General features: G+C 38.4%; 1 long non-coding RNA gene across 43 annotated transcripts in view; it reads left to right on the forward strand.

Moving 5' to 3' along the window:
• The window catches only part of LOC129639084 (uncharacterized), a 436,428-nt gene that overhangs the window by 171,426 nt on the left and 251,250 nt on the right, over positions 1-13,752 (forward strand). For all 43 annotated transcript variants that reach the window (XR_008708230.1, XR_008708238.1, XR_008708232.1 and 40 more), the window contains one exon: positions 270-3,949. This is a non-coding gene — a long non-coding RNA (uncharacterized LOC129639084). The remainder of the gene's footprint in view (positions 1-269; positions 3,950-13,752) is intronic.

Consider the following 13,752-nt stretch of genomic DNA (forward strand, 5'->3'; position numbering starts at 1 on the left):
AAAAAATTGATATGTTTCTCTCCTGAAAAGTGTCTGAAATTTTTCATATCTGGACCTGCCAAATATGCCCACATTTCCCACCACCTGAACATAAATCACGCTCAAACATTCTGTGTACAGGCACTCATATACAGAAAATCCTGAAAGAGAACATTTTTGAAACATGTAGAACAAAGAAAGAGGAGTCTCCTTAAATGCAAAACTGTAATTTATTAAGCATCTTTAGAACTGATGTAAGGGGCTTCTCTCCTGTTGTTCTTCTCTTCTAGGTCTCTAAGTCCATGATGACAGGAAAATCTTCAGTGGTTCCAGTGACAAGCAGCTGGAAATCCTGCACGTTTATTTCCTAGAAGGAAGTGAGCTGATGAGGAGAGTGATCCCTTCAGAGAGCCTCTCTTTTAAAAATGGACTCCAAACTAAGCCATATCCATTTCTGGGACCCTGAAGTGGCTCTCAAAAGCTGATGTCACTTGCTTAATGTTAAGTGATTTCAAAAGCCTTAATCAGGGGAGAGTAAAGGTGGGGAGGAGAATGGTGAATAAATTGTGAGCACCTACCAAGTAATGGGACATGTCTTTAATTCTTAAGCATCATGTTCTATTTCACTTTGTTATTTCAATTTAAAAAAAGAAAAGAAAAATGAACCTTTTTAAAAAAGACAAAATTTTGCTATTAGTATTCAGTACTTAATATCTGAATACAGATCCATCATTCATTAGGTCTATGGTAGGTCACAGCCTAATTTTACAAATTCAGAACCCTAAGTCAGATCAACTCAATTGCTCAAGGCCATGTATTTGCAAGTTAGAGTAAGCACTGAAAATTTTCTGTCCTTGGACTGGTGTAGTGGGCAGTGCTGCTTTTCTGGAAGAATTTGTTCATATCTTAGATTTAACACAGTTTTGTTTATAAGTTGAAAATATTTAACCAACATCTATTCATGTAAGAGAAAGTGTAAATTTAAGCAGTGATCTAGAAAATTCAGGGCAAGATAGTTTAAATCATTTACATCTTCCTAGAGTTTCTGGTTTTTTTTAATCCGAAAAAAATAGGTAGTTACTCGATAGCCTTAGCTCTAAAATATACCTGACAGGTTATTTTTATTTGTCTGTTTTTCAGAAATCATATCCATGTTTTGCACTCTCTATAGTCTTTAGCAAAATGAATCAAAGCCACTCTGTACCCAAAGCTAATACCAGTGTTGTCTTTTTTTTTTTTTTTTAACATTGCAAAGCTTTACCTCAAGTGCTATGCTGTAAATTTACAGGGAAAGAAAAAATTTATTAAATTATAACTGAGAGGAGATGCCTTTTTTTTTTTTAACATAGCAAACAAAAAATTCCTTCATGAAAGGCTATAAAACCCATATTATTTACCAAAGAGACCTTTCCTGTCTCCCAGGTAAACACTTACAGTGTGTAGACTTGTGTAAATACATATTTAGGAGTGGCTAAATACGGCGAGGTATTTTTAAAGGCATATTTACAAAGCTGAATACATATATTGGCATTTTGGTATGTGTAAACTGTGTATGCTGCTCTGCTGTCTATTCAGAATCCTAGCAGGGTGCTGGGGGATACACCTTGGATACTGGGACCGAGTTTCAAAACATTCGTCTTTAATCAAAATTACTAAGGACAGGCCCTTAAATCATCTGAAAAGGGTGAAAATATTCAACTAATGGAGTGCAAGTCTTTCTCGCCAGTGTGACTTGAGGAAAACTGGTTCAGAAATACAGACATCCTTCACAGAAGTAAATCTTTCTGAACATTTTTATGCAAAACACAACCATTATTTCATGTTCAGCTTAAAATATTAGCAAATATTCAAAGATACAGTCCATATGATGAATGGATAGACTAGGAAATTTTAGTTAAGGCAGAAAAGGCCATTAAGATCTTTTAAAAAAATACTTTAGAAACACATGGAAATTTAAGCGACAAAAATCTGTTGTTAATTCAATGGCAGGAAGCTCCCTATGATAATATAGCAAAACTCTGTTTAGAGGATTCACAATGCCTATGAGCCACTCAGTTTCTTGCGAATTTGTGCTCTATGAGGAAAAGAAAGAGCCAGGAACAGACATGTTGTAGATGCATGCCGCTGCTGCTGCTAAGTCGCTTCAGTCGTGTCCGACTCTGTGAGACCCCAGAGACGGCAGTCCACCAGGCTCCCCCGTCCCTGGGATTCTCCAGGCAAGAACACTGGAGTGGGTTGCCATTTGCATGGAAGGACACTAACTGTGCCTCCACTGTCTGCTCTCAGAGTGAATAAGGATCCCATTTCTGTAAAAGCTCTTTCTAAGATGGAGAAGTTGAGAGTCTAAATAACTAGAGCTCGGGCTATCTCAGGGGCCTTTTGCTAAGAAGTCTAAACAATGCTTCTATTTCATTTCTAATGCAATATGCAGCTATTTCTAAATACTCTCAGTATCCTGCAATGGGATTATTGAAAATCTTATTATGGCAAACTATATGGGGGACAAAGACTATTTATTCAGGGAAATCATTTCTCCAATAAAATTTGCACTGAGCTGTTTTTTTAACTTAAAAAAAATATACATCGTATGTACATATTTTTTCCCAAGGTACAAATACCACAGGTTTTGATTAAACATTCTGGGTTCTAAAACTTTTAAATATCATTTTAATTTAAAATATTATCCCAGTGCTATAAGGCCTCTGGAATGTAGCAGCTTTTAATATAAGCGCTGACACAATTTTAGCTTTAACTCTATTCATATTATTTATACTAGTACTTTAGACACGGAAAACAAACTTCCCCAGCAAAAGACAACCCTCATTAAAAAAAAAAAACCAAACTTTTTTATAGATATAAGCAGGCACAAACACCTTTGCTGTACAATTTTTATTAGTTTTATCCCATCTTTAATTTGATTCTGTGGCTAAGTATCTCATTTCCATGTAAACTTCCATTAGGAACACAAATTGCTGACCCCACATCTACTGACAGAAATGCCACAACATAAATTACGCCCAGAAAATGCCGCTTTGGGTGGGGGGCATGGAAGAGGGAACTAAGCTAGATAAAAAGCCACTGTGCTCCTGCCCAGCCTGCACCCTGTCCCGCTGACCACTGATAAAATTTATCACAGGGCCACATACGGGCAGGCAGCGTAAAGAAGAGCTGTCTGTGGTAAAACGTGTAACAGCAAACAGCTAATGGAACATTATTACTTTATTGGAAAGCAATATCTCTGGATGCTTCACTTCTCTGGCTTTAGCAAGGGTATGAATTGTTCTTCTGTATGCAGAGGAGCTGAAATAAAGAGGTTGACAGAACCCCGAATGGTGGCAGTGAGCACCTCCTAGCCACTTCACTGCTCTCTGCTCAGGACGCTTAGGTAGCTGAGGGGGTGAATGAGTTCCAACAAAGTTAAATCCCATCTGAACCCACCTTCTTAAAAGAATGCTGAGCTATAATGATACTGGTCCCCTTGTAAAAATGCAGTCTTATAAATTCTGGCTAACTGTTGTTAGATTTCAGTTCCGGCATGAGCAGAAAGTAGAAATGGCCAAATTCCACCAATAAAAGGAATTTCATTTACCAAGAAATTAAAAAACCCAGTCTTTGAAATGGGGCTTATTTTGTAGAGCTTTAAGGAAAGCGGTTGGGTCAACTGGCACAAGCACTGGACAGCCACAGTTGGGTGGAGGGAGTGGTTAAAAATAAAAATGATCTGGTGGCCTGGTGTCTTCAATTGCCCATGAAGATAGCATTTGAAAGAAAGGAAGGCGCTGGGTTTATCACCTGCAGCTGGGAGAGCGGCAGCATCAAGATGGCGACTAGGTGGTTCGGCAGTCCACCTTCTCTCGCGGAAAAGAGCTAGCTCTTCATGAATAAGACATCATGTAGACGATCTTCGAACACCGGGGTTCAGCCGAAGCAGTCCCTACACCACACACAGTGAAATAGACCACATTAGAAGGTAAGAGAAACAACTCTGGGTCCCTAGGTTGTGCCTCTCCTGCACTGGCCAGTGAAGGACCAGAGGAAGAGGTCTCCCCTGAGCTTCTGGAGCCTTCCTTGGGAACAGTGGTTGGCATATGGAGGGTTTTGTTGTTCTTATCATCTTTCCTACCCATAAGCTGCGTCTTTTGGACATGCATGGTGCAACTGTTTTCTGCCCCTCCTCCACACCATGCATCCAGGCTTCTGAGCTCTGTCCCATCCTACGTGTTGAAACAAGTCAGGCATTTTGGATCGCCTGCTTCTAGTTAGTAGGAGAGAAATTGTGTTGCTATCTAATGGAGTCACTTCAGGCTAAATCTGGTAACTGCAGAGGACATTATAAGAGAGTCGAGTTTTCATTTCTAATGCACAGCCTCAGAAGCTGGATGTTTCTTGACAACCTTCTTTCTCATTTGTCTGAGTCCATTGTTTATGCCATATAATGTAACACTTAATGAAGCCGCTTGCATACCTGATCTCTTCCTCAAGTTAGTATTTCATGTTTACTACATGCAGTTGAAAGTGGTGCTTTATCTTGTGTTTGCTAAATATATCTCATTCAAGCTGTAAGGGAAATTTAAGTAACTCACCAAGATTTGATGAATAAGAGTAGCTACTGTTTATATATGCTAGGCACTGATTAGGAGGAGCTTTCTGTATGTTGACTCATTTAGTCCTCAAAAAGCTCTATGAAAACAGTTACTATTTTCTTCATTTTATGAAAATAGACTTTGAGGGTTTCAAGAAATTGGTACAATTTAATCCAGGTCAGGTAGCTGGTATATTTGCTCACTGGAATATAATATTTGGGGTTTCATGTGTAGAAGATTAATTTTTTCAAGATGACAAACTTACCGACGGTACGAAGCAGGCCTTTTTCCTTTGTCTTTCCTGGGCATAACGAAGAGTATACAGTACCATGTGTAAGAGTGCATGCAGGTGCGGGCTACGTGTTGCCTTTTAACAAACATATTCAGCAAGTCTCTTAACCTCTTTGAACCTCAGCTGCCTCAAATGCAAATGTGAAAAATAATCCTTTAACAGTGTGAAGACATGGGGGTGGATCAGCCTGTCTGTATGGATTCCTTCTAGGTTTTAAGATGCTGCTGATACAATAACAAAGACAAGTCATATCTGTGTCAGGATGCAGAGCCAATCCACCAAAAATCTGCCTCTCTCTGGCATTGATCTTGGTACTGTAGTCAACAATATGATGTAATTGGTTGAAAAACGGCTGCTTTTTATAAATCGACTAAGCAGCCTGGAGTGGGGGTTGGGGGACAGGTAATGAGCCTGCAAAGAACTCCCTTTAAGATAGAGTCCACATCAGCTGACCCTGGAGTCATAATCAGTGTGCTCATCAGGTATATGTAAGAGCTTCTGTTTAAGAAATGGAAGAAGAAATTGTTGAAGAAGGTTTAGTTTTTGTGAGTCAAAGTGGATTATTAATTGTCTTTAATGAGTGAAAAATGTGGGCTTCAGAGTACCAGGTTTCTAGTTGCATATATCATTCTGGGAAAAAAAAAAAAAAAGAGTCTTCTATGCCAACTTGTATTGCAAAAACTGAAGCTAATTTGGGGCGCTGAAGAAAGGTTCTGATAAGATTGATGGTTTTTACTGAGAAAGCAAAAAGAAGATAGATCCTTCACTAACACTAGAAGAGGCAGAACTAACATGAGACTAGAAGGCAGAAAAGTGAGCTAGCAATTCCTCACTCAAAAAAAACTAACTTCTATGCAGGTTTTTCCTTCTTTTTTCCCCTTCTCCATTCTGTTCTTTTACATTCCTCTGTAGCTTGGCCTGAGACTCAGAACTTCAGTCTTTCATCAGCCAGAAGAGAAAGAGAATGGGAGTAGAGTGGAAACATGTGTTCAGTGAGGATTCTTGACTGTGGAATGAAATGGTGTAGGAGGTAATCCTTCTCTAGTCTCAGTAATAAGCACTTGGAATAAAGGAAGAGCAGTACCAGTAGATTTTCTGTGTCCTAGGTGAGTGGTAGGAGTGAGATTTCTTATAAGGTAGATGTCTGTCTACTGGAACGTTACGCTTGAATCTAATGGTAATTGTCTGAATCAATATTTATGAATAGATATCACTGAATCACATAACCACAGTGGCAATTTATGAGTATTTTACATTTAAGAGGAGATAGGTGAAGACAAATAGAAGGCAGTTAAAAGCAATGAAATAAAAAAAAAAGTACCAAAAGATACTTAGTATTAATAGTAGAAAAATAAAAGGAAAGAAATCACAGAGGTGTTTCCCAGTTGTTATATTCACACTTTTCTAATACTTCCTGGCTTTCTTTCTTTCTTTAGACCAGAATCTTGTGAGTATCCCAGTTATACCACATTCTGGAAATAGAAAAAAAAAGAAAGCCTCTCTCTCTCTCTCCCCCAACCTCCCTCCCACACTTTCAATATTCTGTGAATCTGACCCATTTATCACCTGGAAGTATAGTTTCTTATTGAGAAACTAAAGGATCTTACGCAAGCAAACTGCAGTCAGCACAGGGGAGCCCTCACATTATCTGCCCCATCCTTTAATTTGGGAAAGGTAACCTTTGAAAATCAGGTGTCCAAGGCTAAAATAAGATCTGCAGCCAAGCGCAGGGCTCCAGCCCCCAATGTGTCTTTTGTCAGTGGAGGAGGGCATCATAACCTCTCTCTTAGGGGAGTGACAGACCAGGTTTAGTAGAGTGGTGAGGTTTGGGGCAGGGGGTGGGGGGAGGTGACTCTTAGGAACATCAGGGTTGTCTTAGGGACAAAGCAACCTCATTTTGACATGGCCAATGTAACATTTCAGAATATTGGAAGAGAACTTATTTTATTCCAAAATTTTGGCTCTACCAAGTATTATTATGCCTTTTTGTGGTTAAAAACAAGTCATTGTCTTTCCCAATTTTATCTTTAGTTGTGTTCAGCATCCCTTACGTTCTTCATCTGGGGAGAGGAGAAGACAGTGTCTTTGGCTAGCCAACCTCACAGTAAAGTTCATGGGACTGTCATTGGGAAATTTAATTATGGAAAATAGCAGTTGTGGCCAAAGAAAAATCTTGAGGCAACTGCAAACGTTATTGGTATTCTTTTTGAGAAATGAAAACATTTTTTAAGTGAAGAAACAGAAAACAGATTACCAAATTGAAAATTGGAATTATAAGTGTAATTGAATAGTTTCCTAAATTTTCCAAAAATTGCTGATCCATCATTATTTTAACTATTTTACCTAAGTATCTTTTTCGTATTTTCTTTACTACGGAGATGACTTTGTGTTTCTAAATCTGTTTAAAAATAGATTATGTAATTATAAACATACTCTCACTCATACCATGGTAGAATTTGCATATATGAGGGTGGTAAATCATGTAAATAGCAAGTACTTTAGTGTGGTTTTTCATCCAACAATGGTTTATAATAAGGTACTAGTAGATGATGAGTGTGGTTATACAATATTCTCAAAGTTTTTGGAAATGAAAATTATTGAGGAATTTCTTTTCTCTTTCACAAATCAGTGGTGTTGCACCCATACTAAAAAAAACAAAAAACCCTCCTCGTTGCACAGTTTATCATTAATTCATTTCTCCTGGTGAAGCAGATTGGCCAGTCAGTCTAACATATCCTGGCTTCGTAAAGATATTTCTGCATGAACAGAGTGTTCTAACAGATTATGCATACACACAATTGATACTTCATAAAGACAAGAGGGAGGGAACATATGTATACCTGTGGCTGATTCATGTTGATGTGTGGCAGAAGCCAACACAACATTGTTAAGCAATTATCCTCCAATTAAAAACAAATAAAAAGACATCCTAAGAATTTAAAACTCAGTGTTCAAGATTCTAGTTACTTTGGATCCTTTTGGAGAATTTTGTTGGATTGATTCTTGAAGTAGCTTCAGGCAGGGTTATACTTAAATTTTTGGTTTAAGGAGCATTGGGTATATTGGGAAAAAAAAAAATTCCATGTTATTACCACTTTCATTCAAATGCACTGGGTTTTTAAAAGGATTTCTCCACTTGGTATCCTTGGAGATTAGTCCGTGGTATGGGTAGTATTTCCCAGATATGCAGTCTTTCCAGAAAATCACAGTGATATTGCTGGAAAGAGTTATGTGCACTCCTGATCTTTACTTGTACCCCCTCCCACTCAAGTCTTCAACCTCTTTGAGTTTCTGCTTCTACCACTTACTGGCTGTTTGACCTTAGACAAATTGCTACTGCTTTCTGTCTCCATTTTCTCATCTTGAAAAGAGCATAATAATAGTACCTACCCTATAATGTTGTTAATGAGGATTGAATGTATGTGTGTGATTATGTGAAGATACACATACCTACATATATATGTATATACACATATATGTATTTGTGTGTACACTAATAGAGATAGTCCATCTTCTGTGTCACTTGGTGGCCTGTCTGAGAATGTGTGTTAGTCACTCCGTTGTGTCTAACTCTTTGCGACCCCACGGACTGTAGCCCATCAGGCTTCTCTGTCCATGGAATTCTCCAGGCAAGAATACTGGAGTGGATTGCTATTCCCTTTTCCAGAGGAACTTCTCAACCCAGGGATCAAACCCGGGTCTCCTGCATCGCAGGCAGGTTCTTTACCATTTGAGCTACAGGGAAGTTGGACACCTCTTAATCTTTGTATTGCTTGACTTCTCAGCTGTAGTGAACACTGTTGAGTTTCTCGTTCAGAAATTCTCCCTACTCTTACTTTCATCAGGTTTTCTCCATCTCTTCCACAGTTCTTTTTTTTTTTGTTTCTTAAAGCACTAAAGTATTTTATTTTATTTTATTTTTTTTGAGTTTTATTTTATTTTTTTAATTTAATTTTATTTTTTAAACTTTACATAATTGTATTACACTTCTTTTTGACTGCTTCTGTTCCTCTTATTCATTAAGTGTTAGACTTTATCAGAGCTCAGCCTTTGACACTTTGCTCTTGCTTCACCCATTCCCCTTGGCCAATCTCGTTTAGTTTCAGAATTTGAATTACTATTGTAAACTGATGGCTTTCCAGATTTCTGTTTATAGCCTAGACCTCAATACTGAGCACCAGATCTCTGTGTCTACTGGTCTCCTAACCATTCCCTATTTGATGCCCTGAATATTCTCGTAGCTCAACACATTCAGAATTGGGCTTGTCGGCTACCCAACTCCCATTAAATGGTACCACTATCTTCCTAGTTTCTCATCAAACTGAGGTTTATATTTGTTTCTACCATTCCTCCTCCGGACTAACCCACATACAGTGTGAATCCTATGTATTATTCATCTTAAATATTTTTTAATTCTTGTTTTGGGCTTCCCTTGTGGCTCAGCTGGTAAATAATCTACCTGCAATGTGGGAGACCTGGGTTCAATCCCTGGGTTGGGAAGATCCCCTGGAGAAGGGAAAGGCTACCCACTTCAGTATTCTGGCCTGGAGAATTCCATGGACAGTATAGTCCATGGGGCTGCAAAGAGTCGGATACGACTGAGCAACTTTCATTTTCACTAATCTCATTTTATCTTGACTGTACCTACTCTCATTCACTTCTTGCCTGACCTATTACAACAGTTTCATAGTGGGTCTCTCCACCTCTAGTCTTCAGTTCTCTATAGAGAAGATGAAAGACCGTTTCACAAAGCAGGTATACTTATGTTCTTCCCTAGCTTAAAAATATTCAGTCTTCTTAATGCAACATGTTAAGTCCTATGTGAACTGATCTTTGCTTAACTCTCCAATTTCCCCACCTGCACAAAATCCCTGCTTTCCTACCTCTGGCATTTTGCAGACGCTATTTCCTCTGCCTAAAAAACTTCTCTGATTCCTTCACCCTTTTCTCCTTCAGTTGACAGTAATACTGTAGGTGTTAGCTTAGACTTCACTTCCTCTAAAAAGCCTTCCTAGGCATTGATTCCTCCAAGTCATTTCTCTTGACGTTTCTCATGACCCCTTTAGTTTTTGCTTCATAGCATGTATTATGTTGCTTTGCAATTGTCCATTTGCGTGTTTGTCCTTATTACACTTACCTTCGAAAAGAGGAAAGTTCATGTCTGTGTGTTTCAAGGTTATATTCTTGGCATCTAGCTTAATGTTAGTCATTTCAAATGTATAGGATAAAAATGTATAAGTGCATATATATTAGGCTATGACTTTCAAGCAAGAATAACTGAGTAATGGGTCAAAGCTCATGATTTGCTTTTCTTTTTTAAATAAAAGAGAATACAGAATTTTATTAAAACATCAGTACAGCTAAACTGAGGGTACTACTCTACCAGGAATGAGATTTTAAAGCATTGAGTTATGTTGCCTTGGGGTAATGTACCATTTAATGATAGAACAACATAACTTAATCCTGGTGTTATTCTCAGCACAAATATCTAGGCATTGGGAAGCAACCCAAGTCTTGTCTGTCTACAGTTATGCATGTTATACTTTATTCAGTTTATTTATTTTAATAAGCAGAGGTTTAGAGGCGTCACATCATTATAATTTGAAAAGGAGAGTTGTTTTTTTTTTTCCAGTTCTTTATGCTTTTTTCATATTAATTTTTTGGTACTTTATGGCCTAAATTTTTTTCAGCCTGTATTTTAAAATACATGTTCACCCTTTTATTCTACTGCTTTATTTACAAAGAAAACTTATGTATATGATAAACTCCCAATTCCATAGTATTGGGTTGGCCAAAAAGTTTATTCATGGTTTTCCATGAAATATTTTGAATGAACTTTTTGGCCAAATGAATATTTCCTTTCCATTTAGAGCAAGAGTTCTCAGATGGTATAGCTCTGAACTCGTGATATACCATTGTTTCTGTTTGGTTGGTTATCATTTCAGTTAGGTTCTATTTTCAGTACAGCATCTTCACTTGAGCATTTTAAAAGATACTTAATTCAGAGACTCCTCTACCTAGCTATTGGAGACAATTATTTTTAATGTGTTGAATAGTTTGGAAAGAGCTACTTAAAAAAGACAAAACAGTTACAGGGTAGATTTCCTCCCTACTTTTACAGATTGTTTTACTTCAAAGCTTTCTATTTAATCTTAAAAGCATTTTTTGGGTCAGTTTTTTGGTCACATTTCTAAGTGGGAAATACAGAATTTGGTCATTTTTTTCCAGTGGACATTTTCTGCAATTTAAGAAGTCATTTTAAAGTTATGGACATAAAGTATTATATATTATGTGTGTGTGTGTGTATAATCCCTGATTTATTTGTTTAATAAATATATGTGTGTGTGTATATATAATAGGTTCAAACATAATTGCAGTTTCAGAGAATGAATTTTAGATCATTGTTGTTCAGTCGCTCAGTCATGCCCGGCTCTTTGCGACCTGATGGACTGCAGCACACCAGGCTTCCTGTCCTTCACTATCTCCTGGAGTTTGCTCAAACTCATGTCCATTGAGTTGTTGATGCCATCCAGTCATCTCATCCGTTGTCCCCCCCACCTTCTTATGCCCTTAATCTTTCCCAGCATCGGGGTCTTTTCCAGTGAGTTGGCTCTTTGCATCAGGTGACCAAAGTATTGGAGCCTCAGCATCAGTCCTTCCAATGAATATTTAGGATTGACTGGTTTGATCTCCTTGCAGTCCAAGGGACTCTCAAGAGTCTTCTCCAGCACTACAGTTCATGAGTGTCAGTTCTTCAGTGCTCAGCCTTCTTTATGGTCCAGCTTTCACATCTGTACATGACTGCTGGAAAACCCATAGCTTTGTCTATATGGACCTTTGTTGGCAAAATGATATCTCTTCTTTTTAATGTGCTGTCTAGGTTTGTCACAGCATTCTTCAAAGGGCCAAGTGTCTTTTAATTTCTTGGCTGCAGTCACCATCTTCAGAGATTTTGGAGCCCCAAAAAATAGTCTATCACTGTTTGCATTTTTCCCCCTATCTGTCTATAACTAGGCTCAAACACATCTTTATTAATCAAAATAGAAACCATTATAATCAGCACATTTTTGCCAAAGAGAAGTAAGTTTGTTTATTCCTCTAGTGTAAAGATTCGTGATTCAGGATTTGAGGAACTCTTGGAAAGCATTTCTACATCCTGCTGGTTATGGAAGCATTTTCTCTGCATAAAATTGTCGAGCTGCTTGAAAAAATGGTAGTCAGTTGGCAAGAGGTCAGGTGAATATGGCAGATGAGGCAAAACTTTGTAGGTCAATTTGTTCAACTTGTGAAGTGTTGGTTGTGTGACGTGTGGTTGGATGTTGTCATATAGAAGATTTGGACCCTTTTGTGTTGACCAATGCTGGCCTGAGGCATTGCAGTTTTCAGTATATATCATCAATTTGCTGAGCATACTTCTCAGGTGTAATGGTTTCACTGGGATTCAGAAAACTTAGTGGATCAGACCAGCAGCAGACCACCAAACAGTGACCATGACCTTATTTTGGTGCAAATTTGGCTTTGGGAAGTGCTTTGGATCTTCTTCTTGGTCCAACCATTGACCTAGTTGTCCATATAAAATCCATTTTTCATTGCACATCACTATCTGATAGAGAAATGGTTCACTATTGTTGCATAGAATAAGAACACAACACTTCAAAATGATGATATTTTTTGATTTGTGGTCAGCTCATGGGGCACTCACTGAGTTTTTTCACCTTTCCAATTTGCTTCAAATGCTGAATAACCATAGGATGATTGATGTTGGGTTATTTGGCAACTTCTCATGTATTTATAAGAGGATCATGTTTGATGATCCTCTCAATTGGTAGTAGCCAACTTCCGATGGCCAGCCACTACGTTCCTCAGCTTCAAGGCTCCTGTCCTCTTTGCAAAATTTCTTGAACCACCGCTGCAGTGTATGTTTGTTAGCAGTTCCTGGGCCAAATGCATTGTTGATGTTGCAAATTGTCTCTGCTGCTTTTGAACTTGAATAAGAAAATGGCTCAAATTTGCTTTTTGTCTGATATCATTTCCCTAGTCTAAAATACATATAAAATATACAGCAAGTAATGTCATTAGCAGAGAAACCATAAACTGAGAAATGTGCATTAAAATGATGTACAACATAACCGCATTTATTTAGGAATGTATTCTAATATCAAATGACAAAGTTCAACAGTGCAAAAACCGCAGTTACTTTTGCACCAAATGAAGATCATGGCATCTGGTCCCATCATTTCATGGGAAATAGATGGGGAAACAGTGGAAACAGTGTCAGACTTTATTTTTTGGGGCTCCAAAATCACTGCAGATGGTGACTGCAGCTATGAAATTAAAAGACACTTACTCCTTGGAAGGAAAGTTATGACCAACCTAGATAGCATATTCAAAAGCAGAGACATTACTTTGCCAACAAAGGTCCGTCTAGTCAAGGCTATGGTTTTTCCTGTGGTCATGTATGGATGTGAGCGTTGGACTGTGAAGAAGGCTGAGCGCCGAAGAATTGATGCTTTTGAACTGTGCTGTTGGAGAAGACTCTTGAGAGTCCCTTGGACTGCAAGGAGATCCAACCAGTCCATCCTAAAGGAGATCAGCCCTGGGATTTCTTTGGAAGGAATGATGCTAAAGCTGAAACTCCAGTACTTTGGCCACCTCATGCGAAGAGTTGACTCATTGGAAAAGACTGTGATGCTGGGAGGGATTGGGGGCAGGAGAAGAACGGGACGACAGAGGATGAGATGGCTGGATGGCATCACTGACTCGATGGACATGAGTCTGAGTGAACTCTGGGAGTTAGTGATGGACAGGGAGGCCTGGTGTGCTGTGATTCATGGGGTCGCAAAGAGTCAGACACGACTGAGCGACTGAACTGAACTGAATATTTAGTTTATAATATAT

The sequence above is a fragment of the Bubalus kerabau genome, chromosome 1, assembly GCF_029407905.1.
Source record: "Bubalus kerabau isolate K-KA32 ecotype Philippines breed swamp buffalo chromosome 1, PCC_UOA_SB_1v2, whole genome shotgun sequence".
Lineage (NCBI taxonomy): Eukaryota > Metazoa > Chordata > Mammalia > Artiodactyla > Bovidae > Bubalus > Bubalus kerabau.